At 34.0% G+C, this 23634-nt stretch overlaps 1 pseudogene; it reads right to left on the reverse strand.

Annotated features, from left to right (window-relative positions):
- Positions 1-218: 218 nt before the first annotated feature.
- On the reverse strand, positions 219-4170 carry LOC111450694 (annotated as a pseudogene).
- Between the last annotated feature and the right edge of the window lie 19464 nt (positions 4171-23634).

Genomic DNA, 23634 nt, shown 5'->3' on the forward strand with positions numbered 1-23634 from the left:
ACCATAGCTTGAATATAACTGTATAAAGTTTGTTGTAGCTTCTTGGCTCTCGTCCTTGTAATTGGACCTTGAGGTATGGAAATTCCTTGGTCGTGGTTCATATCATTCTCCCCCTCTTGAGAAGGATTCGTCCTCGAATCCAAGCCATCACCTACATCATAAGGGCTCAAATCAACAACATTAAAAGTTGCACTAACACCGTACTTACCTGGTAAATCAATTTTATAAGCATTGTCGTTGATGCGCTCAAGAACTTGAAAAGGTCCATCTCCTCGTGGTAAAAGCTTAGATTTTCTTTGAGTAGGAAATCTTTCTTTTCGGAAATGCACCCAAACCCAATCTCCTGGCTTGAAGATGACAATCTTACGTCCTTTATTAATTCGGGTGGCAACCTTGGAATTTTGTTTCTCAATTTGTTCTTTCACTTGCTTGTGCAGTTTATGAACAAACTCAACCTTGGCATTTGCATCAAAATTCACAAACTCTTTTGACGGTATGGGTAACAAGTCAATAGGGGTTAAAGGATTAAAGCCATAAACAATTTCAAAAGGTGTGCATTTAGTAGTGCTATGAACAGCCCTATTATATGCAAATTCTATAAATGGCAAACAATCCTCCCAAGTCTTAAGATTCTTATCAATAATAGCCCTAAGCATAGCAGTCATGGTTCTGTTAACAACTTCAGTTTGTCCATCCGTTTGAGGATGACAAGTAGTTGAATATACTAGCTTAGTTCCTAACTTACCCCATAAAACACGCCAAAAGTGGCTTAAAAATTTTACATCACGATCACTAACGATGCTTTTAGGAATGCCATGCAATCGTACAACTTCCCTAAAGAACAGGTCTGCAATATGTTTTGCATCATCAGTTTTGTGACAAGGAATAAAATGAGCCATTTTACTAAATCGATCAACCACAACAAAAATGCTATCATAACCTTTCCTAGTCCTAGGTAAACCTAAAACAAAATCCATTGATATATCAATCCATGGACCATTAGGAACTGGTAATGGGGAGTATAAACCATGTGGTTGAAGCCTAGACTTAGCTTGTTTACATGCTATGCAACGACCACAAACTTTATGAACATCATGTCTCATTTTTAGGCCAAAAAAAATGTTCAGAGAGCATATCATAAGTTTTAGAAACTCCATGGTGTGCCATTAAACCACCTCCATGAGCTTCCCTCACAAGTAGCTCACGGATGGAACAAGATGGTATGCAAAGTTTGCCTTTTCGGAACAAAAATCCATCTAACAACAAGTAATTATCCACAATGAGTCCTTTTTCACAAGATTCAACAAAAGGAGCAAAGAACATGTCATGTTGATACAAATCCTTTATGTGTTCAAAACCCAACAACCTAGCATTCAAAGTATTGAGGAGGACATACCTTCGTGATAAAGCATCTGCTACAATGTTCTCCTTTCCTTGTTTATATTTTATGACATACGGGAATGTTTCAATAAATTCTAACCACTTAGCATGTCGTCGGTTGAGTTTATTTTGTACTCTCAAATGCTTTAAACTTTCATGATCCGTATGAATAATGAACTCCTTAGGCCAAAGATAATGTTGCCAGGTTTGCAATGCACGAACCAAAGCATAAAGCTCTTTGTCATAAGTTGGATACCTCAAAGATGCACCAGTCAACTTCTCACTAAAGAACATTAAAGGTCTTTGATTTTGCATTAATACAGCACCTATCCCTACTCCACTAGCATCACATTCAATTTCAAAAGTAGACTCAAAATTAGGTAATGCAAGCAAGGGAGCAGAACTCAATTTTTCTTTCAAAGTATTAAAAGCAAGTTCTTGATCTTTTTCCCATATAAAGGATACATTTTTCTTAACAAGTTCATTCAAGGGTGAAGCAATTGTACTAAAATTTTTAATGAACCTACGGTAGAAACTTGCAAGACCATGAAAACTTCTTACCTCACTTACATTTTTCGGAGTAGGCCAATCTTTTATAGCCTTCACTTTCTCCTCATCAACCTCAACACCATTAGATGAAACTACAAACCCAAGAAAGTTAACTTTTTCCATGCAAAAGCTACATTTCTTTAAATTTACGTACAAACATTCGTTTCTTAAAGTAGTCAAAACATTGCGTACATGGGTAATATGATCATCTAAAGATTTAGAGTAAACAAGGATGTCATCAAAATAAACAACCACAAACTTACCTAAGTATTCTCGTAAGACATGATTCATTAGTCTCATGAATGTACTAGGTGCATTAGTTAATCCAAAAGGCATAACCAACCATTCATAAAGACCATACTTGGTTTTAAAAGCTGTTTTCCACTCATCCCCAATATGCATGCGAATTTGATGATAACCCGATTTTAAATCAATCTTAGTAAAAAGACTACATCCATGCAATTCATCAAGCATATCATCTAATCTGGGAATTGGATGCCTATACTTTATAGTTATCTTGTTTATAGCCCTACAATCAACACACATACGCCAAGAACCATCTTTCTTAGGTACAAGAATAACTGGAACAGAACAAGGACTCAAACTTTCACGTACATACCCTTTAGCAAGGAGTTCACTTACTTGCCTTTGTATCTCTTCAGCCTCCTTTGGATTAGTCCTATAAGCTGGTCGGTTTGGAATGGGCGCGCCAGGAATGAAGTCAATCTTGTGTTCAATCCCTCTAAGTGGTGGCAAACTACTAGGCATCTCCTCGGAAAATAAATGTTCAAACTCTTGCAAAAGCACAACAAAATCACTAGGCAAAGAAGGGTTAAGCATGTTAGTAAAGTAACAAGACCCCTTGCACATAAGTACAAGAATAGTCTGGTTAGAGAGCAAAACATTCCTAGCCTCACTTGATCTAACATACAAGCTTACTGATTTGGCTTTTCTCTCTTTTTTTTCTCTAGGCTGAGTGTTACTCTCTTGCTTTTCACTCAAGCTCTTTTTTTCACTTGATTCTTTTTCAATCTCTGCTTTTGCATCAGCCTCTTGCCTTTTCTTTTCAAGTTTGCAATGATCAATAAATACATCTTTTGGAGACAATGGGATAAGAGTAGTTTTTCTACCGTTGTGAGTAAAGGAGTATCGATTTGCATACCCATCATACATTACCCGACGATCAAATTGCCATGGCCTCCCCAGTAGTAAATCTCCAACATGCATGGATACAACATCACATAAAACATCATCAACATATTTTCCAATTGTAAAAGAAACAAGAGTTTGTTGAGTTACCCGTACTTCCCCACAATCATTCAACCATTGAAGCTTGTAGGGTCTTGGATGTGGTTGTGTCTTTAAATTAAGTCTTTTGACCAGAATGGAACTCACAACATTGGTGCAACTACCGCTATCAATGACAACACTACAAGGTACAGATTGAACAAGACACCGAGTTTGAAACAAGTTCTCCCTTTGGTCTAGGCCGTCCTCCTTAATGTGGGTGTTTAGAGCTCGTCGAGTAACCAAAGATATATGTGTAGGGTCCTCTTCACTAAACTCCTCACTCTCATCAGTTTCCTCATTTATGTCGTCATGTGCCTCGTCATCCGTAACAATTTCTCCCTCCTTGATGGTCATAATTCTTGCATTTGGGCAATCTCTACTATAGTGTCCTACCCCTTGACATCTCCAACACTTTAAATCCCTATTTCGAACATTAGACTTTTCTACTTTTTCTTTCCCTGTTCTAGAACTCTCCCCTTTCTCAAATTTAGCTTGAGGCTTCTCATTAATCTCTTGATTTCTATGCTTATAATCAATGTTCTTACTATCCTTTTTCCATGTAGAAGTAGAATTGGGAAAAGTTTTAGAAGAATACCGTTGAGACCTTCGTTGGATTTGCCTCTCGATCTTAATTGCTATGTGCAACAACTCCTCAATATTAGAATAAGGCTGTAAATCAGTCTTGTCTGCAATCTCTATGTTTAACCCATTAAGAAACCGCGCCATGAGAGCCTCCATGTCCTCATCGAGTTCAAGTCGATCCATCAATGTATCCATCTCCTTGTAATAATCCTCCACAGATTTGCGTCCTTGTTTCAACGCTTGAAGCTTTTGCGCCATGTCCCGTTGAAAATATTGTGGAACAAAACGCTTCCTCATGGACTCTTTGAACTCGACCCATGAATCAATTGGTGCTTCAAGATTTCTTCTCCTACTTGACATCAATTTATCCCACCAAATTTGAGCATATTGTTTGAATTGAGCAATGCATAACAGTACCTTCTTTTCATCACTAAAATTATGGCAGTTGAACACTGACTCCACCGTTTTCTCCCATTGAAGGTACTCCTCTGGATCGGTTTTGCCATAAAACTTGGGAAGTTTTAATTTGATGCTCCCCACGTTACGATCAATTCTATCATCATAAGGAACTCGTTGTTGTAAATTATGATACCTTCTTCCATGGTCTCTCCCTCGCATCAAGCCAGGACCAACCGCATGTGGATTATCCTCGTGGTGATCAGAATTGTCGCCTTCATATGTATCGGTTGAGGGCGTAGGTTGTGGAATCCTCTGTCGTGCTTGATTTTGAATCTCCAATCTTCCTATTCGATCAGTCAACTCTTCTATTCCTCGAATTAGTCTTTCCATAGTTCGTTGTTGTGCTTCTCTCAATCGTGCATCAGTAATGTTAGTATTGTCGTCTGGATTTTCCATGCTACAAAAGAAAGGTAAAAGAAAAAAAAAAGGACCTCACAAGCGCTCCCTCACGTGTATTCACTCGTAAATGTAGTTCACTCGTGTTTAGCACTCAACACTCGAAGCAATGTGTCACTCCCTTACAAACTCACCCTCACAATTGAGCACACACAAATCACACTCCAAAAAAACAAATTGGGATGTGAGACAAGCTATGTTATAGAGCTAAGTGCAATTCAAAGTGAATAGACAGCACACTCAACACATAAACAAGGGTATTGAAGGAGCAATCCGAATAACGACAAAGAAACGAATTAAAGAAAGAAAATGATTAAGGACTAATTTAGACGTAGTAACATATGAGAGTTACATATAGTAATCAAGAGGAAAAAAGAAAGACATTTAACATCATATGCTTTCTTTATTTCAATGGTTTTTTTTTTTTCTTCTGATTGGCAAAATCTAAACAATTTACCAACAAGAAAATTGATTTAGAAGATCTTAAAGAAGAACAAAGTGTTGATAAGATCCAGATCTAACACTTTAAAGAACATAAGAATTTTTTTTTTTTTTTTTGTTATATATTTTTGTGATAGAACATGAACATTCTACACAAACTGAGAAAAAAAAATTATAAGAAAATTAAAAGAGATAAGCGCAATGAAACATATATCCGATCGTGAGCCTAAAGCTCTGATACCAAAATGATATGGAAATCAACCCAAGGGAAAGTATGGAACGGATTACCTTGATGATCAAGATCAAGAGTAAAGAAAACTCGTTTCTAAACTCGTGATTCGAATCACTCCACAAGAGGTTTGATCAATACCACTTGAATGACTCTACATGCAAGTTCTAAACACAAGAATTTGCAAAGAAAGTTTAGCTCTTAACAAAGCTAAAATAGAAATTCTATTCTTAATTCCAAAATCTGATGTCTAATCAAAGAAAAGAAGGCTTTATATAGCCTTTACAACCTTAACCTATGTCATACATAACTCCCAAATTAAATGGGCTAGTAATGAGAAATACCCATAACCTCCATATTTAAATGGCTAGTTAATGGTGGAATATAGTAACCTATGTGGGTTACAATATAACCTTAACTCCTATATTTAAAACTAGTTTAAATATGACAAACAAATAGTTAAACTATAATTAAATAATGCAAATAATAAAATGTGCTTATTAGTCATCCTTGGACTATTTGATAAATTCAGCGGAGTTCATTAAATGCAACTTAAAACTTAAAGTGCATTTAATTCATCTCTTTCTTGAACCTCAACTTTGCACAACATATAAGGGAGGTCTCCAGCGTCTTCTAGAATTTCCTTTGATGAGCTCACCATAGCTTGAATATAACTGTATAAAGTTTGTTGTAGCTTCTTGGCTCTCGTCCTTGTAATTGGACCTTGAGGTATGGAAATTCCTTGGTCGTGGTTCATATCACTATGTCCAATGCTTCATGCGTTTCAATTGACATAGTTTTAACCTGTATTCAGGACTTCATTCATTCCTTGCAATTCAATCTAAAACCTACCCCATAGGCTTATTACATTCCATGCGGTGTAGCCTAAAACCTACATCCAAGGGTTCATATGTTCCAAGTGACGTTGCCTGAAATCTTGTGTGACGGGAATGAACTCTTCATCCACATAACGGAAGCATTGGGAACCGTTTTGATTTTTATTAAGAATTAAAACAAGGTAATAAATAGAAGAGCAAGAATTCTTCCTTTGTAGAAACCCTAGCTTGCAAAACTTCTTGAAGTATTCCAACCATGCAAAAGTTCTCCACCCTACCTAGGTTTTCATCAAAATAATAATAATAATAATAAATAAAAAAACCAAAGCAGTAGTATTCTACCGAGTATCTTGTGTTCTCTTTTCGTTTGGTGTTAATAAAGAGTGCAAGTGTTTCCCACAGCGAGTTGTGTTCAACAATCTTGTATCAAAGCGAAGTCGGCGTAGGTTGTCTGATCTCTTGGAATTCTTGATATGCTTTGTGGTTTAAGCTTTGTCTGATCTTCCACGTTAGAAATGATTTCTTGAGATTTTTGGTGAGTGAGTTTGGTTGTATTGTGAGTAGTCTGCGACAAAGCAAGTATTGTATCGAAAATGCTTGTTTTGTATTACTATGGTATAGCAAACACAATGGGTATCCCCGAATGCATGAGCACACATTAATTCATGAGGTCCCAATATTTTTCCATTTGAAACATTATTAAATATAACCCCGTTATCATTTTATTCATATCATACCATTTCTCATATCAGTTATCATATCGTTCATGCTTATACCGGGGATATATTTCATACTATTTCTCGTTTTTCATGTCATTCATATCATGTTATACATGCAATTCACAAGACATAACGTAACATTTTCAAGCTTTCAATATAACATTTCGAAATGCGCAATTCATATAGTAAATACCTTACCAGTCACATAATGCAATCCGAGCATAAAATATCACATCACATTATATCTTATATCAATTCATCCAAGATAACATAACGTTCACGTTGTATAACATTTACGTATTAAATCATAACAGTCTCAACGTACAAATTATGACACGTGGGAAACCAAAGGCATGTGCCACCATACAACGTACAATTTCACAACGGTAGGGCCACTTACTTAGTTGACCTAGGCCAAAGCTATTATTTCAAGATTCAAACTCCCTTTTTCCAACGACAATTACACAGTTATTGTACAAGAACTCACCTCTTTGTTAGGATCGATACTAGTTCTTAGCTCTGATACCAATTGTTAGGATCACTCAACAACACACACACTCGATCAAGATGGACACAAAGAATAGAAGAGAGAAAATACAAGGAGGAATATTGGCTAAAGGTTTTATATTCATGACTTTAGATTTGTACAACAACAGATAATACAGAGAATAGAGAAAGTACATGATATGAACCAAGAGACATCAATCATACAATATGCTTCAATGAAGATGTGGAGAAAAGGTTATCAAAATAATCAAAAGATGTTTCAATTCATGCTACATTGAAGAAGAATAAAGTTTGATTGTTGTAAATTTTGGGTGGGTCATAATTTAGAGTTATTGTGTTTTAAGACTTTTTATTTAATTTCGGTTACATTTACATAATGGCTAATTATGGCCATAAAGTGTGAATGTTACAACCTTTGGAATGCCTTTAATAGTTTCATTTTGAGGCTATATAAAGCCATCTATGTTGTATTTGTAATCAGACTTAGAAGATATATCAAAAGAAGCATTTGTGCTTTTCTTTAGCCAATGGCTAATTTTCTTTGCAATTCTATGTAGTTTAGATTGCATGTAGAATCATTCAAGCTCGACATGATCAATCTTGCTTGTGGAGTGATTCGAATCTCAAACAAGTGTTCTTGTCTTGAGATATTTGATCAACAAGAATCATTGAAGCTAGACATATGGAATCAATACAAGGGGAATAAGATTCGGATTACCTTGTTGATCGAATATCTCAAGCAAAGAACACTTTGTTTGAGATTCGAATCACTCCAGAAGCAAGATCGATCATGTCTAGCTTCAATGATTCTTGTTGATCAAATATCTCAAGACAAGAACACTTGATTGAGATTCGAATCACTCCACAAGCAAGATTGATCATGTCGAGCTTGAATGATTCTACATGCAACCTAAACTACATAGAGTTGCAAAGAAACTTAGCCATTGGCTAAAGAAAAGCACAAATGCTTCTTTTGATATATCTTCTAAGTCTTCCTTACAAATGCAACAAACATGGCTTTATATAGCCTCAAAATGAAAATTACAAAAGTTGTAACATTCACACCTTATGGCCATAATTAGCCATTATGTAAATGTAACCGAAATTAAATAAAAAGTCTTAAAATACAATAACTCTAAATTACTCTAAATTATAACCCACCCAAAATTTACAACAATCAAACTTTATTCTTTTTCAATGTAGCATGAATTGAAACATCTTTTGATAATTTTGACCACCTTTTCTTCACATCTTCATTGAAGTATATTGTATGATTGATGTCTCTTGGTTCATATCATTCTCCACTTCTTCAAGAGGATTCGTCCTCGAATCTATTTGTGTAACTTTGCTGCAAAAAATAAGTTATGGAAATACGACGGACCTCACAACACTCTTTTACACAAATGAAGCTTTCATTCTTACCTCTCAAATTTTTTAGTAGAGCCCAGATTGAATTTTTTTATTTTGGATCGATTAAAAACTAAAAAGATAAAAAAAAACAAATTGAAAAGAAACGCAAAGGAAACATATATCCGATCTTGAGCCTGAAGCTCTGATACCAAATGATAAGATAAGGTATGGAGAAAAGGTTATCAAAATAATCAAAAGATGTTTCAATTCATGCTACATTGAAGAAGAATAAAGTTTGATTGTTGTAAATTTTGGGTGGGTCATAATTTAGAGTTATTGTGTTTTAAGACTTTTTATTTAATTTCGGTTACATTTACATAATGGCTAATTATGGCCATAAAGTGTGAATGTTACAACCTTTGGAATGCCTTTAATAGTTTCATTTTGAGGCTATATAAAGCCTTGTATGTTATATTTGTAAGGCAGACTTGGAAAATATATCAAAAGAAGCATTTGTGCTTTTCTTTAGCCAATGGCTAAGTTTCTTTGCAACTCTATGTAGTTTAGGTTGCATGTAGAATCATTCAAGCTCGACATGATCAATCTTGCTTGTGGAGTGATTCGAATCTCAATCAAGTGTTCTTGTCTTGAGATATTTGATCAACAAGAATCATTGAAGCTAGACATGATCGATCTTGCTTCTGGAGTGATTCGAATCTCAAACAAAGTGTTCTTTGCTTGAGATATTCGATCGACAAGGTAATCCGAATCTTACTCCCCTTGTAGTTGATTCCTTATCTTATCAGTACATCTTGAGAGCGCTGACTAATGGGGTATATATATGGTTTCAGTTTACTACATATAGCTTCCAAAGATTTAATCTAACAAATATATCTCTATCAAATCTTTACCAAATCTCTACCATATATATCTCTATCATATCTTTACAAAATATCTTCCAAAATATCTCTACCAGATCTAGGCATCAGGCTCTATATCCCAACCATCTCCCACTTGGAGACTAATCGAGTCAACCGCAACAATCTCTCACTTGGAGACTAATCCAGTCAACCAAGAATTTCATTCTCAATCCGTACCATACCAATTGAGGCTTTGCAAAACCTCAATGTTTCAACATCAACATAAAATGTTTGCTGGATTTCTTGCACCCTCTATCTTCTCCAAACACATCACCATCTTCAACTAACCTCCGAGTGAAATGATATCGCCTTCTGTGTTTTGAATGATAGACCGGGTTCCTCGCCAACTGTATGACACTCTAACTATCGACCTGAAGAATCTTCTCGCGCTGCTTTTTGTCTAATTCGTCTAGATAGTCTGTCGTCCATATCATCTCCTTTCCAGCTTCAGCTAATGCCACGTACTCAGCCTCAACAGATGAAAGAGCAACGCAGTTTAGAAGCCTAGACATCCCATCATCCATGGCTTGCTCCCACTTAGTTGTATCCTCCAACTGTAGGGCCTCATCAAGGGGCTTTCGTTTCCCTTCATCAGTCACCAACCGATAGTGTAAAGAAGGTACATACCTATCTGGTAAGCTGATGTGTCTGGATGATCTTTTCAACAACTGCTCAGGTGTCACTTGCTCCTCTTCTGGTTCTTCAGCAACAGTCTTAGGAGTTTCTTGAGTATCAGCTACAACATCACTAGGTGAATCTTTCAGCAACTCGACCTCAACCTCAACTTGCAATACCTCTTGTTTCTCAGCAACAGTCTCAGGAGTTTCTTGAGTATCTGCTACAACATAACTATGCAAATCTTTCAACAACTCAACCTCAACTTCCACTTGCTTCACCTCTGGTTTCTCACCAACAGTTTCAGGAGTTTTTTGAGTATCTACTACTACATCACTCTGTGAATTGTTCTGCAACTCAACCTCAACTCCCACTTGCTTCGTTGTCTCGGTACTTATCTTCAATTCTCTAGTAGTCTTTATGAAGCTAACTCGTTTCTGTTTACTCATAACGCAGTTCTCACAAGGACTCATATCAACAAATTTCAGATCTTCCAAAAACTTCTTCCGGCATCTTCATTTCTTTAACGCTCATATGTCCAAGTCTATTGTGGCATATACTTGAATTTGAAACACTCTCAACAACTCCAGCTCTGTTCATACACCCTGCAGTGGTGTATAAAGTTCCAGATTGTTTGTCACGTGCTACCACCATAGGACCCTTCACAATCTTCCACGAACTCTTACCAAACTTTGTTGCATAATCTGTGCTATTCAACTGACCAATAGAGATCAGGTTCTTCTTGAGACTAGGAATATATCTGACATCCTTTAATGTCCACTAATTTCTTGCCGGAGTTTTTATGCAGACATCCCCTTTTCCTTCGATCTTCAAATCTTTATTGTCAAGATACACCTTCTCGAAACTTCCAGACTTGAAATTTCAAAACAACTCTTTATTTTGAGACGAATGAAAAGACGCATCTAAATCCAAAATCCAAGATTCAATCGGACCATCCACGCTGAGGATTAGAGCATACCCAATGTCTTCTACTAAATGTATCGAATCATTGTCATCCTCTGATTTGTGATTCTGCTTCCTCTTTGTACAATCTGCCCGCAAGTAACCTTTTTCTCCACAACTCCAAAACTTTACATCCACAACTCCAAAACTTTACATTAGGTTTTGCTGAGACATTTTTTAGATCCAGTTCCATTGTTTGACTCTAAATTTTTTAACCTAAGCAACCCTTATTAAATAATGGAATCAACCCAACCTAATACGATAAGGAATCACTACAAGGGGAAGAAGATTCGGATTACCTTGTTGATCGAATATCTCAAGCCAAGAATACTTTGTTTGAGATTCGAATCACTCCAGAAGCAAGATCGATCATGTCTAGCTTCAATGATTCTTGTTGATCAAATATCTCAAGACAAGAACACTTGATTGAGATTCGAATCACTCCACAAGCAAGATTGATCATGTCGAGCTTGAATGATTCTACATGCAACCTAAACTACATAGAGTTGCAAATAAACATAGCCATTGGCTAAAAAAGAGCACAAATGCTTCTTTTAATATATTTTCCAAGTCTCCCTTACAAATACAACAAACATGGCTTTATATAGCCTCAAAATGAAAGCATTCCAAAAGTTGTAACATTCACACTTTATGGCCATAATTAGCCATTATGTAAATGTAACCGAAATTAAATAAAAAGTCTTAAAATACAATAACTCTAAATTACTCTAAATTATAACCCACCCAAAATTTACAACAATCAAACTTTATTCTTCTTCAATGTAGCATGAATTGAAACATCTTTTGATAATTTTGACAACCTTTTTTTCACATCTTCATTGAAGCATATTGTATGATTGATGTCTCTTGGTTCATATCACAACCACAATGAATATTTGTGTTAGGTTGGGTAAAGTCGGGTCATTTGTTTAAATTTTATTTTCAATAAACATAAAATGTTAATATATTAAAAAAATCTATTTATTTATTTTAAAACATTGAATTACATTTTTTTAATTCAATTTCAATATATATTTTCAAAAATCACCCCTAAATACTTTAAAATTTTATTTTAAGAGATTATAGAATAATTAATAAAAAAAATTATTGAGTTTTTTAAACACCCAGGAATTATTGATTACTTACTGAGTACTGTTTAACTCATTCACACTACTCTCAAGTAGAGTTTCCATAAGACCCATAATGAGCATCAAATGTATATTTTTCAATTAAAAAAAACCCGTTATAAAACATGGTTCTATTTTATTATAAACAATGAAGGAGAACTCGTTACCAAACATGTCCATAATTACCTTCATTTACAACAAGAATATAAAATATTGAAACGTTATCCTTGTTCATCAACTTTAAATTTAAAGGACCATTGCATTACACTTTACAACAGGTGTTACTGCTAAAATACTACTAATAATATAAAATATAGAAAACTACTAATATAGCTCCCATTGTTGGTCTTGAAAATAACTAAAATACTACTAATAATAAATAAAAAAAATATGTAAGCTTAACATGGTGGTGGTTATCCATTCCAATATAACAATAATATGTTTCTTTAGTTGTAGTGGGAATAATTGATAATTGACCTAATTTTACTCATTTAACCGTGGAACAAACCAAGCACAAATATTTTCATATTTACAAAATGAATTCATTTTCAACACTTTCACAGTCTCTCCTATTGTTATTGTTCTTTGCTATACTATTTACTGACATCGATGGAAAAATCTTCCAAAACCCACCGATTACAGTAAACATAACAAATGTTCTAAGAAGTCATGATCAGCTTACTATTCACTGCAAATCTGGTGATGATGACTTGGGAGTCCATCATCTCCCACCGTTGAGCGGTTACGCTTTTAGTTTTCGACCAAACTTTTGGGGCTCAACACAATTTTACTGCACCTTCCAATGGTTTGGCTGGTCGCATTACTTTGATATATACAAGGATGATAAAGATAAAACAAAATGCAACAATACTCTATGTTTGTGGATAGTGGTTGAACATGGCATTTGTATGTTCAACTATAAAACCAAATTGTATGATATTTGCTACGCATGACCAGCTAAATGAATATAAAAAATCGATATATCCATGAATTGGAGGGTTTTGATTATGATATTATAATAAAGCGATATAAATTTGATACGGTGTATTAGTTTTAATGAATTATATTATTAAGATTTGTTAAGGTATTTCAATGCATAAAATAATTATTTATTAATTTCTTCCACTTTGATCGGAATTATTTGCCCTCATTTATCGAAATCTCCCATCATTTTTTCGAACATAAATCAAACTCAAATATGACAAGAATACAAAACCAAATTAACTTTCTTTCTTTTTTATTAGTTATAAAATTTAAACATCTCATTAGCTTTTAATGTTAAGTTACTTGTCTATATTACTTCGATGAAAATGGGTCCGATTTCAATTTTGGCGCAGTCTCGAAGAATATCATTATTTTTATTTGCTAATCTATTTACTATGGAATTATCAATTGAATTTATAGCCACCCAATCAAAATAATTCATTTTATAAGCTTGTTCAAATCGACATGATAAGTGTCACGGTCTTACATCAATCACATAATGGAATTTGTTTATTACGACTCTCAAGTGGTCTGATGGGCGACACTCGTATAATAAACTCAGTTTAGTTTGACCCGCAAATGCTTCCACTAATGGGAAACTGGCGTATTATAGTAGTTTGACCCATATATTTTGACCATTTGCAAATAAGGTAGGAACTACCCTAAGCATAATTTAGTAGATGTGGTATGATTTAAGATCACAAAGTTCCGTAGAAAAATGAAAATTTAGAGACCTGTTGGACATAGTCATAGGTTTACGGACCAAATAGATATAAAGTTGAAAGTTTGTCGTGAACTAAACGTATATTATACATAACTTTGAATGTCCAATACGCTTTTAATCTTACATGATTTTAAAACTTCATCATAAAGTATGTATTCCATCTTATTGGAGGTCCTAATGATGATGAAAGAGATGTCATTCTAAAAATGGGTCAAACCCTTACCTTGTTTAATATATTTGAAGGTGTTGAATATAGGGCTTGGATTCTTTGCTTCGACTAGTCTATGAATTCACAAGTAATGAGAGTCGAGATGGTCACTGTTGAGAGTCGAGATTCAATATGGGTCAAACCCTTACCTTGTTTAAGATCTTTGCTTCAATAGGCTGAGAGTCGAGATTCGATGGATTTTGTGCAGATGGTCACTGTTGATCATCTGATTCTTGTCATAATGGCAGTTTCGTAATTATCCATATCTTCAGGGGTCATTAGGTAGTTTGTCACTTTCACAATATACTATTACTATTTTTCTAAAAAAAAATCCATAATTTTCCCAACAATTCTTAGTCCTTCTTGGTCATTATTAAGACGGTTGTCCTTGATCAATCCTCTTGATTTCTTTTCTTGCCTTCATTGGGTCTTACATGGATGACTTTTCTTCATTTTTTGGGGTGTTACATTGGATAAGGAAGGATAAGTAGGTAAACAAAGAAATGGTGCAAAACTATATTACCCCTAAGGATATCTAACTATGGTTCATGACCTAAAAAACCTCAAAATGCTATTAAATTATGTGGTAGACCTTATTATATGATATCTGAAGATGTGTTGATGTTTGAAAGTTATTGGAACAAGTTGGTTAGCAAAACCAAGAATTAGAGATAAAATGACCAAAATACCCCTAGGACTACTTATTTAAATTCAAGGTGATATGGAAATCAACCCAAGGGAAAGTATGGAACGGATTACCTTGATGATCAAGATCAAGAGTAAAGAAAACTCGTTTCTAAACTCGTGATTCGAATCACTCCACAAGAGGTTTGATCAATACCACTTGAATGACTCTACATGCAAGTTCTAAACACAAGAATTTGCAAAGAAAGTTTAGCTCTTAACAAAGCTAAAATAGAAATTCTATTCTTAATTCCAAAATCTGATGTCTAATCAAAGAAAAGAAGGCTTTATATAGCCTTTACAACCTTAACCTATGTCATACATAACTCCCAAATTAAATGGGCTAGTAAATGAGAAATACCCATAACCTCCATATTTAAATGGCTAGTTAATGGTGGAATATAGTAACCTATGTGGGTTACAATATAACCTTAACTCCTATATTTAAAACTAGTTTAAATATGACAAACAAATAGTTAAACTATAATTAAATAATGCAAATAATAAAATGTGCTTATTAGTCATCCTTGGACTATTTGATAAATTCAGCGGAGTTCATTAAATGCAACTTAAAGTGCATTTAATTCATCTCTTTCTTGAACCTCAACTTTGCACAACATATAAGGGAGGTCTCCAGCGTCTTCTAGAATTTCCTTTGATGAGCTCACCATAGCTTGAATATAACTGTATAAAGTTTGTTGTAGCTTCTTGGCTCTCGTCCTTGTAATTGGACCTTGAGGTATGGAAATTCCTTGGTCGTGGTTCATATCACAAGGTCTATATGTGCTCCAAATGACTTGCTACTTCTTTTAAAGCCTATTTGTAAGGACAAGGAGTTATGTTCAATGGTTGAAGTTGATTAGAGCAAGCTTGAAACCTATATGTGCTCCAAATGACTTGCTACTTCTTTTAAGGCCTATTTGTAAGGACAAGGAGTTATGTTCAATGGTTCAAGTTGATTAGAGCAAGCTTGGAACCTAAAGCAAGTTAGGACCAACGAAACACCTAAAGGAAACACCTCAAGACACAAAAGTCAAGACCCTTCTAGAATCCTCTAAGGAATTCATTATAAATGTATGACCTTCTAGAACAACCCATGTTTGTTATTACGATGTATTCATATGTTTACGAATGCATGTTATAACTTATGCCTCAATGAATTATGAAACTTAGAAACTTACAAGATTGAGAATCAAGAACAATATAACTCCTTTCAAAAACTATACAGAGAATACTTTATTGAATCCTAGTACAAATGCAAAATCTAAGCAATAGTTGGGTAACATAACCATTACCTCATATTACTACAAACTCTGAAAATACTCTACAGGTTTTTTCCTATTATCGATGTTACTCCCTTCCCTGTTTGATGTTAATTTCTTGACAGTAATGGCCTGTCCAGAATGCATCACTGCCTTGTATACAATCCCGTCATAAGCACATATCTCGTGAAAAGTAATAGTGGCCTCAATTAGATCTTTGGAAGAAATTCTTTCCTTAGGTGGGAAATAGACATCTGAATCCATAGATTTTCTTTCCTTGTTTTGCACCATTTCGAATGGATGTCTCATGCAATATAAGAAGATCATAATTAGAACGATAGAAACTCCACCTACCTTAAAAGATGGAGACGATGAATCTCCATTGCAGTTGTCAAGAGGTCCACCACAGAGCCCCTCTTTGTCAATGAATCTACTAGTGGGCATGTTCTGAAAAAAAGTTTTTGAAGGGATGGGATGTCTCACGTTATATTGTTATGCTGTAGCAAAATTAGTAGAACTTGTACTCAAAATAGAATGATTGTTCTTCAACTAGGTATACTTTTTACGACTAAAACTTCTATTTCACATTTGTTAAATTTTATTTTTCTCTTTCTAACCTTCCTTACATATTAACTAACATTTTGTTTGTAAGAAAAACATATTAGTTTGATTAAAATAAAAAAAAGTTCAGACAAAAAATCAATTGAGTAACTACTAATTAGATGTAATATATATAATATTACAATTATTAGAACAAAAATATATTTATCCATATAATAATTAAAAAAAATGTTAAAGTAATATTCGGGTCAATTTATCTCAAATTCCATTTTATTTTACCTTTTTTTTTTCTTTTTTATTAAATTTGGTTGAGAAAGTAATTTATGAAAAACAATACTATGTGAATAAGTGTGACTTCGGAGTAAATTATGGGTACATGAATCACCTAAGATCACATCCTTATAAGAGCGACCGTGAGGATAAGATGACTAAGAAATGTTTAAAAGACTTGAAAGTCACTACCTATACAACCAAGGAGCACCTTCCTTTATGATAGCTCAATAATAGGACAACATGGTTAAGCATGCTTTACTCGGAGCTGTTGGGTTTTATGTCCTAAAACTCATAGTTTGTAAACAAAAAACATATTCTATTTTCAATAAAGTTATTATTGCTGTTTATTCAGTAAAGATTGTTATTGAATAAAGTGAACTTTACGATCATTAATCTAAATCAAATAAACTAAGAACACTCTGGCTATAGTATGATTACTTGAACTATATGTAGAGACATAAGAGTGGATCAAGTTCAAGTATATAGTCAAAATGATCTATAGTATAAGGATAAGGCTGAGTACCTTATTCTGGGGACACTATGGATGCGGCCCACTTTTGTATATGATATAAACAATGTGATCACTAAATTGCACATGTGGAGACATGTGAGTGGGGGCGTCCTATGCAATGAGTATTGCATAAGATCGGACCATGAAGAAAACCACTCTCACTTTATAATGTCATTTACTGTTGAGACTGATTTTCTTTTCATTCGATAACCTAAGTAACTCGGTTTTAATCCTAAGCTAACCACGAACTCCTGTTTATTCGGAATCATCTTTAGATTTGCATGGGTGAGAGTGGCTCTAGTTCGCCGACTCAATAGGCCTCCCATTTCAGGGGTAAGACTGGGTGATACGATAGATTCGAATCACTCCACAAGCAAGATTGATCATATCGAGCTTGAATGATTCTACATGCAACCTAAACTACATAGAGTTGCAAAGAAACTTAGCCATTGGCTAAAGAAAAGCACAAATGCTTCTTTTGATATATCTTCTAAGTCTTATTACAAATACAACATAGATGGCTTTATATAGCCTCAAAATGAAACTATTAAAGGCATTCCAAAAGTTGTAACATTCACACTTTATGGCCATAATTAGCCATTATGTAAATGTAACCGAAATTAAATAAAAAGTCTTAAAACACAATAACTCTAAATTATAACCCACCCAAAATTTACAACAATCAAACTTTATTCTTCTTCAATGTAGCATGAATTGAAACATCTTTTGATAATTTTGACAACCTTTTCTTCACATCTTCATTGAAGCATATTGTATGATTGATGTCTCTTGGTTCATATCATTCTCCACTTCTTCAAGAGGATTCGTCCTCGAATCTATTTGTGAAACTTTGCTGCAAAAAATAAGTTATGGAAATACAAAGGACCTCACAACACTCTCTCACGTGTATACACTCAAGGAATTTTAGGCCACTCTGTTTGCACTCATTTACACAAATGAAGCTCTCATTCTCACCTCTCAAAATTTTAAATAGAGCAAAGATTGAATTTTGAACTTTGGGTCGATTAAAAACTAAAAAGATGAAAATAAATAAAAATTAAATTGAGAAGAAACGCAAAGGAAACATATATCCGATCTTGAGCCTGAAGCTCTGATACCAAATGATAAGATAAGGAATCAATACAAGGGGAATAAGATTCGGATTACCTTGTTGATCGAATATCTCAAGCCAAGAATACTTTGTTTGAGATTCGAATCACTCCAGAAGCAAGATCGATCATGTCTAGCTTCAATGATTCTTGTTGATCAAATATCTCAAACACTTGATTGAGATTCGAATCACTCCACAAGCAAGATTGATCATGTCGAGCTTGAATGATTCTACATGCAATCTAAACTACATAGAATTGCAAAGAAACTTAGCCATTGGCTAAAGAAAAGCACAAATGCTTCTTTTGATATATCTTCTAAGTCTTATTACAAATACAACATAGATGGCTTTATATAGCCTCAAAATGAAACTATTAAAGGCATTCCAAAAGTTGTAACATTCACACTTTATGGCCATAATTAGCCATTATGTAAATGTAACCGAAATTAAATAAAAAGTCTTAAAACACAATAACTCTAAATTATAACCCACCCAAAATTTACAACAATCATACTTTATTCTTCTTCAATGTAGCATGAATTGAAACATCTTTTGATTATTTTGATAACCTTTTCTCCACATCTTCATTGAAGCATATTGTATGATTGATGTCTCTTGGTTCATATCACTGGGTGAATGGCTGGGGACGTGGGGTGCAAGATGGAATTCACTACTACCCACTTTTAGGGATAGAACAGAGGTAGTTCCCTTAAGCACTAACTCAAGGTCTTGAACAAGGGGCCCCATCCTCTCATTAGCCTGAGAGGGATTCGGTTTACTAGTTGGACCACAAAAATTGTTCATTAGAGGATCAGTGAGACATAAGGAACAAGAAGTAACTTTATGGGTAAAACGGTAAATTGACCCAGCTCTAGTTACGAACAACCTGTGAATGATCGACTTACTAATCATGGTTATATCAAATGGACAGAAATATATCTATAGTGAGGGGAGTGCAACTACTAGGCTATAGTGGAGTGTCCTAGTAGTTAACGAATGTTGGTCAACAAGGTTAATAAGTTTAACCGGTTAATCTTGGATCGTTGGAGCCCATGATCTATAGGTCCATTAGGTCCCTCTACTAGCTCATATTGGACTAAACCATAGAACAGTGTGACGAGTGAGTTCGAAGTGTTCAAATTCAAATTAGGGAATATGCGATACATATATACGATATATTTAACCGCATTTTTGTTTTATTTACGAATTAAATAAAAAGAGAGAATCTGAGATATTTAAATAAGATTTAAATATCTTAATCAATTATGTGCCGGAATTGATTGGGATTGACATTTGAATTAATATTAAATATTAATTAAATAGTTTAATTAATCATTTAATGTTACTTTAATTTGAAATTCATTATTCAAATTAATTGTTGAATTAAAATGAAGAAAGTCAAAATGTTGACTTCATTTTAATGGAAAAATCCATGTTACTGGAATTTTGAGGTGTCAAAATTTGGTTTAACCAAACTTGCATGCTTGCCAAATAAACCCCACAAGTTTGAGTGGAATTTTGAGTGTCAAAATTTGGTTTACTCAAACATGCATGCTTGCCACATAATCCCAAACATTTGAGTGAAATTTTAAGTGTCAAAATTTGGTGATCTCAAATTTGCATGAACATACAAACATGATATGAACCAAGAGACATCAATCATACAATATGCTTCAATGAAGATGTGAAGAAAAGGTTGTCAAAATTATCAAAAGATGTTTCAATTCATGCTACATTGAAGAAGAATAAAGTTTGATTGTTGTAAATTTTGGGTGGGTTATAATTTAGAGTTATTGTATTTTAAGACTTTTTATTTAATTTCGGTTACATTTACATAATGGCTAATTATGGCCATAAAGTGTGAATGTTACAACTTTTGGAATGCCTTTAATAGTTTCATTTTGAGGCTATATAAAACCATGTTTGTTGTATTTGTAAGGGAGGACTTGGAAAATATATCAAAAGAAGCATTTGTGCTTTTCTTTAGCCAATGGCTAAGTTTCTTTGCAACTCTATGTAGTTTAGGTTGCATGTAGAATCATTCAAGCTCGACATGATCAATCTTGCTTGTGGAGTGATTCGAATCTCAATCAAGTGTTCTTGTCTTGAGATATTTGATCAACTAGAATCATTGAAGCTAGACATGATCAATCTTGCTTCTGGAGTGATTCGAATCTCAAACAAAGTGTTCTTGACTTGAGATATTCGATCAGCAAGGTAATCCGAATCTTATTCCCCTTGTAGTTGATTCCTTATCTTATCATGTTGGTATCAGAGCTTCAGGCTCAAGATCGGATATATGTTTCCTTTGCGTTTCTTCTCAATTTGATTTTTATTTATTTTCATCTTTTTAGTTTTGAATCGACCCAGAGTTCAAAATTCAATCTTTGCTCTATTTAAAATTTTGAGAGGTGAGAATGAGAGCTTCATTTGTGTAAATGAGTGCAAACAGAGTGGCCTAAAATTCCTTGAGTATATACACGTGAGAGAGTGTTGTGAGGTCCTTTGTATTTCCATAACTTATTTTTTGCAGCAAAGTTTCACAAATAGATTCGAGGACGAATCCTCTTGAAGAAGTGGAGAATGATATGAACCAAGAGACATCAATCATACAATATGCTTCAATGAAGATGTGAAGAAAAGGTTGTCAAAATTATCAAAAGATGTAACATTCACACTTTATGGCCATAATTAGCCATTATGTAAATGTAACCGAAATTAAATAAAAAGTCTTAAAATACAATAACTCTAAATTACTCTAAATTATAACCCACCCAAAATTTACAACAATCAAACTTTATTCTTCTTCAATGTAGCATGAATTGAAACATCTTTTGATAATTTTGACAATCTTTTCTTCAAATCTTCATTGAAGCATATTGTATGATTGATGTCTCTTGGTTCATATCATTCTCCACTTCTTCAAGAGGATTCGTCCTCGAATCTATTTGTGAAACTTTGCTGCAAAAAATAAGTTATGAAAATACAAAGGACCTCACAACACTCTCTCACGTGTATACGCTCAAGGAATTTTAGGCCACTCGGTTTGTACTCATTTACACAAATGAAGCTCTCATTCTCACCTCTCAAAATTTTAAATAGAGCAAAGATTGAATTTTGAACTTTGGGTCGATTAAAAACTAAAAAGATGAAAATAAATAAAAATCAAATTGAGAAGAAACGCAAAGGAAACATATATCCGATCTTGAGCCTGAAGCTCTGATACCAAATGATAAGATAAGGAATCAACTACAAGGGGAATAAGATTCGGATTACCTTGCTGATCGAATATCTCAAGTCAAGAACACTTTGTTTGAGATTCGAATCACTCCAGAAGCAAGATCGATCATGTCTAGCTTCAATGATTCTAGTTGATCAAATATTTCAAGACAAGAACACTTGATTGAGATTCGAATCACTCCACAAGCAAGATTGATCATGTCGAGCTTGAATGATTCTACATGCAATCTAAACTACACAGAATTGCAAAGAAACTTAGCCATTGGCTAAAGAAAAGCACAAATGCTTCTTTTGATATATCTTCCAAGTCTTCCTTACAAATACAACAAACATGGCTTTATATAGCCTCAAAATGAAAATTACAAAAGTTGTAACATTCACACTTTATGGCCATAATTAGCCATTATGTAAATGTAACCGAAATTAAATAAAAAGTCTTAAAATACAATAACTCTAAATTACTCTAAATTATAACCCACCCAAAATTTACAACAATCAAACTTTATTCTTCTTCAATGTAGCATGAATTGAAACATCTTTTGATAATTTTGACAATCTTTTCTTCAAATCTTCATTGAAGCATATTGTATGATTGATGTCTCTTGGTTCATATCAAAACATGACTCTTTAAATAGAGTGATCATGGTACATGGAAGGTCTTCTTCTTGGTGAAAAACCTTGAGAAAAAAAATCTCTCACAAACACTCTCTTGATATATACTAAATCCCTCCCAAGTTTAGTCACTCACCGGATTCCACAATCCCGTTCTAAGGCCGGAGGATAGTGGAGAAGACACTAGTGGTGGTTTGACCCACATAGGTTACTATATTCCACCATTAACTAGCCATTTAAATATGGAGGTTATGGGTATTTCTCATTACTAGCCCATTTAATTTGGGAGTTATGTATGACATAGGTTAAGGTTGTAAAGGCTATATAAAGCCTTCTTTTCTTTGATTAGACATCAGATTTTGGAATTAAGAATAGAATTTCTATTTTAGCTTTGTTAAGAGCTAAACTTTCTTTGCAAATTCTTGTGTTTAGAACTTGCATGTAGAGTCATTCAAGTGGTATTGATCAAACCTCTTGTGGAGTGATTCGAATCACGAGTTTAGAAACGAGTTTTCTTTACTCTTGATCTTGATCATCAAGGTAATCCGTTCCATACTTTCCCTTGGGTTGATTTCCATATCATTTTGGTATCAGAGCTTTAGGCTCACGATCGGATATATGTTTCATTGCGCTTATCTCTTTTAATTTTCTTATAATTTTTTTTCTCAGTTTGTGTAGAATGTTCATGTTCTATCACAAAAATATATAACAAAAAAAAAAAAAAATTCTTATGTTCTTTAAAGTGTTAGATCTGGATCTTATCAACACTTTGTTCTTCTTTAAGATCTTCTAAATCAATTTTCTTGTTGGTAAATTGTTTAGATTTTGCCAATCAGAAGAAAAAAAAAAAACCATTGAAATAAAGAAAGCATATGATGTTAAATGCCTTTCTTTTTTCCTCTTGATTACTATATGTAACTCTCATATGTTACTACGTCTAAATTAGTCCTTAATCATTTTCTTTCTTTAATTCGTTTCTTTGTCGTTATTCGGATTGCTCCTTCAATACCCTTGTTTATGTGTTGAGTGTGCTGTCTATTCACTTTGAATTGCACTTAGCTCTATAACATAGCTTGTCTCACATCCCAATTTGTTTTTTTG

Source organism: Cucurbita moschata, unplaced genomic scaffold, assembly GCF_002738365.1.
Source record: "Cucurbita moschata cultivar Rifu unplaced genomic scaffold, Cmos_1.0 Cmo_Scf00012, whole genome shotgun sequence".
Taxonomy (NCBI): domain Eukaryota; kingdom Viridiplantae; phylum Streptophyta; class Magnoliopsida; order Cucurbitales; family Cucurbitaceae; genus Cucurbita; species Cucurbita moschata.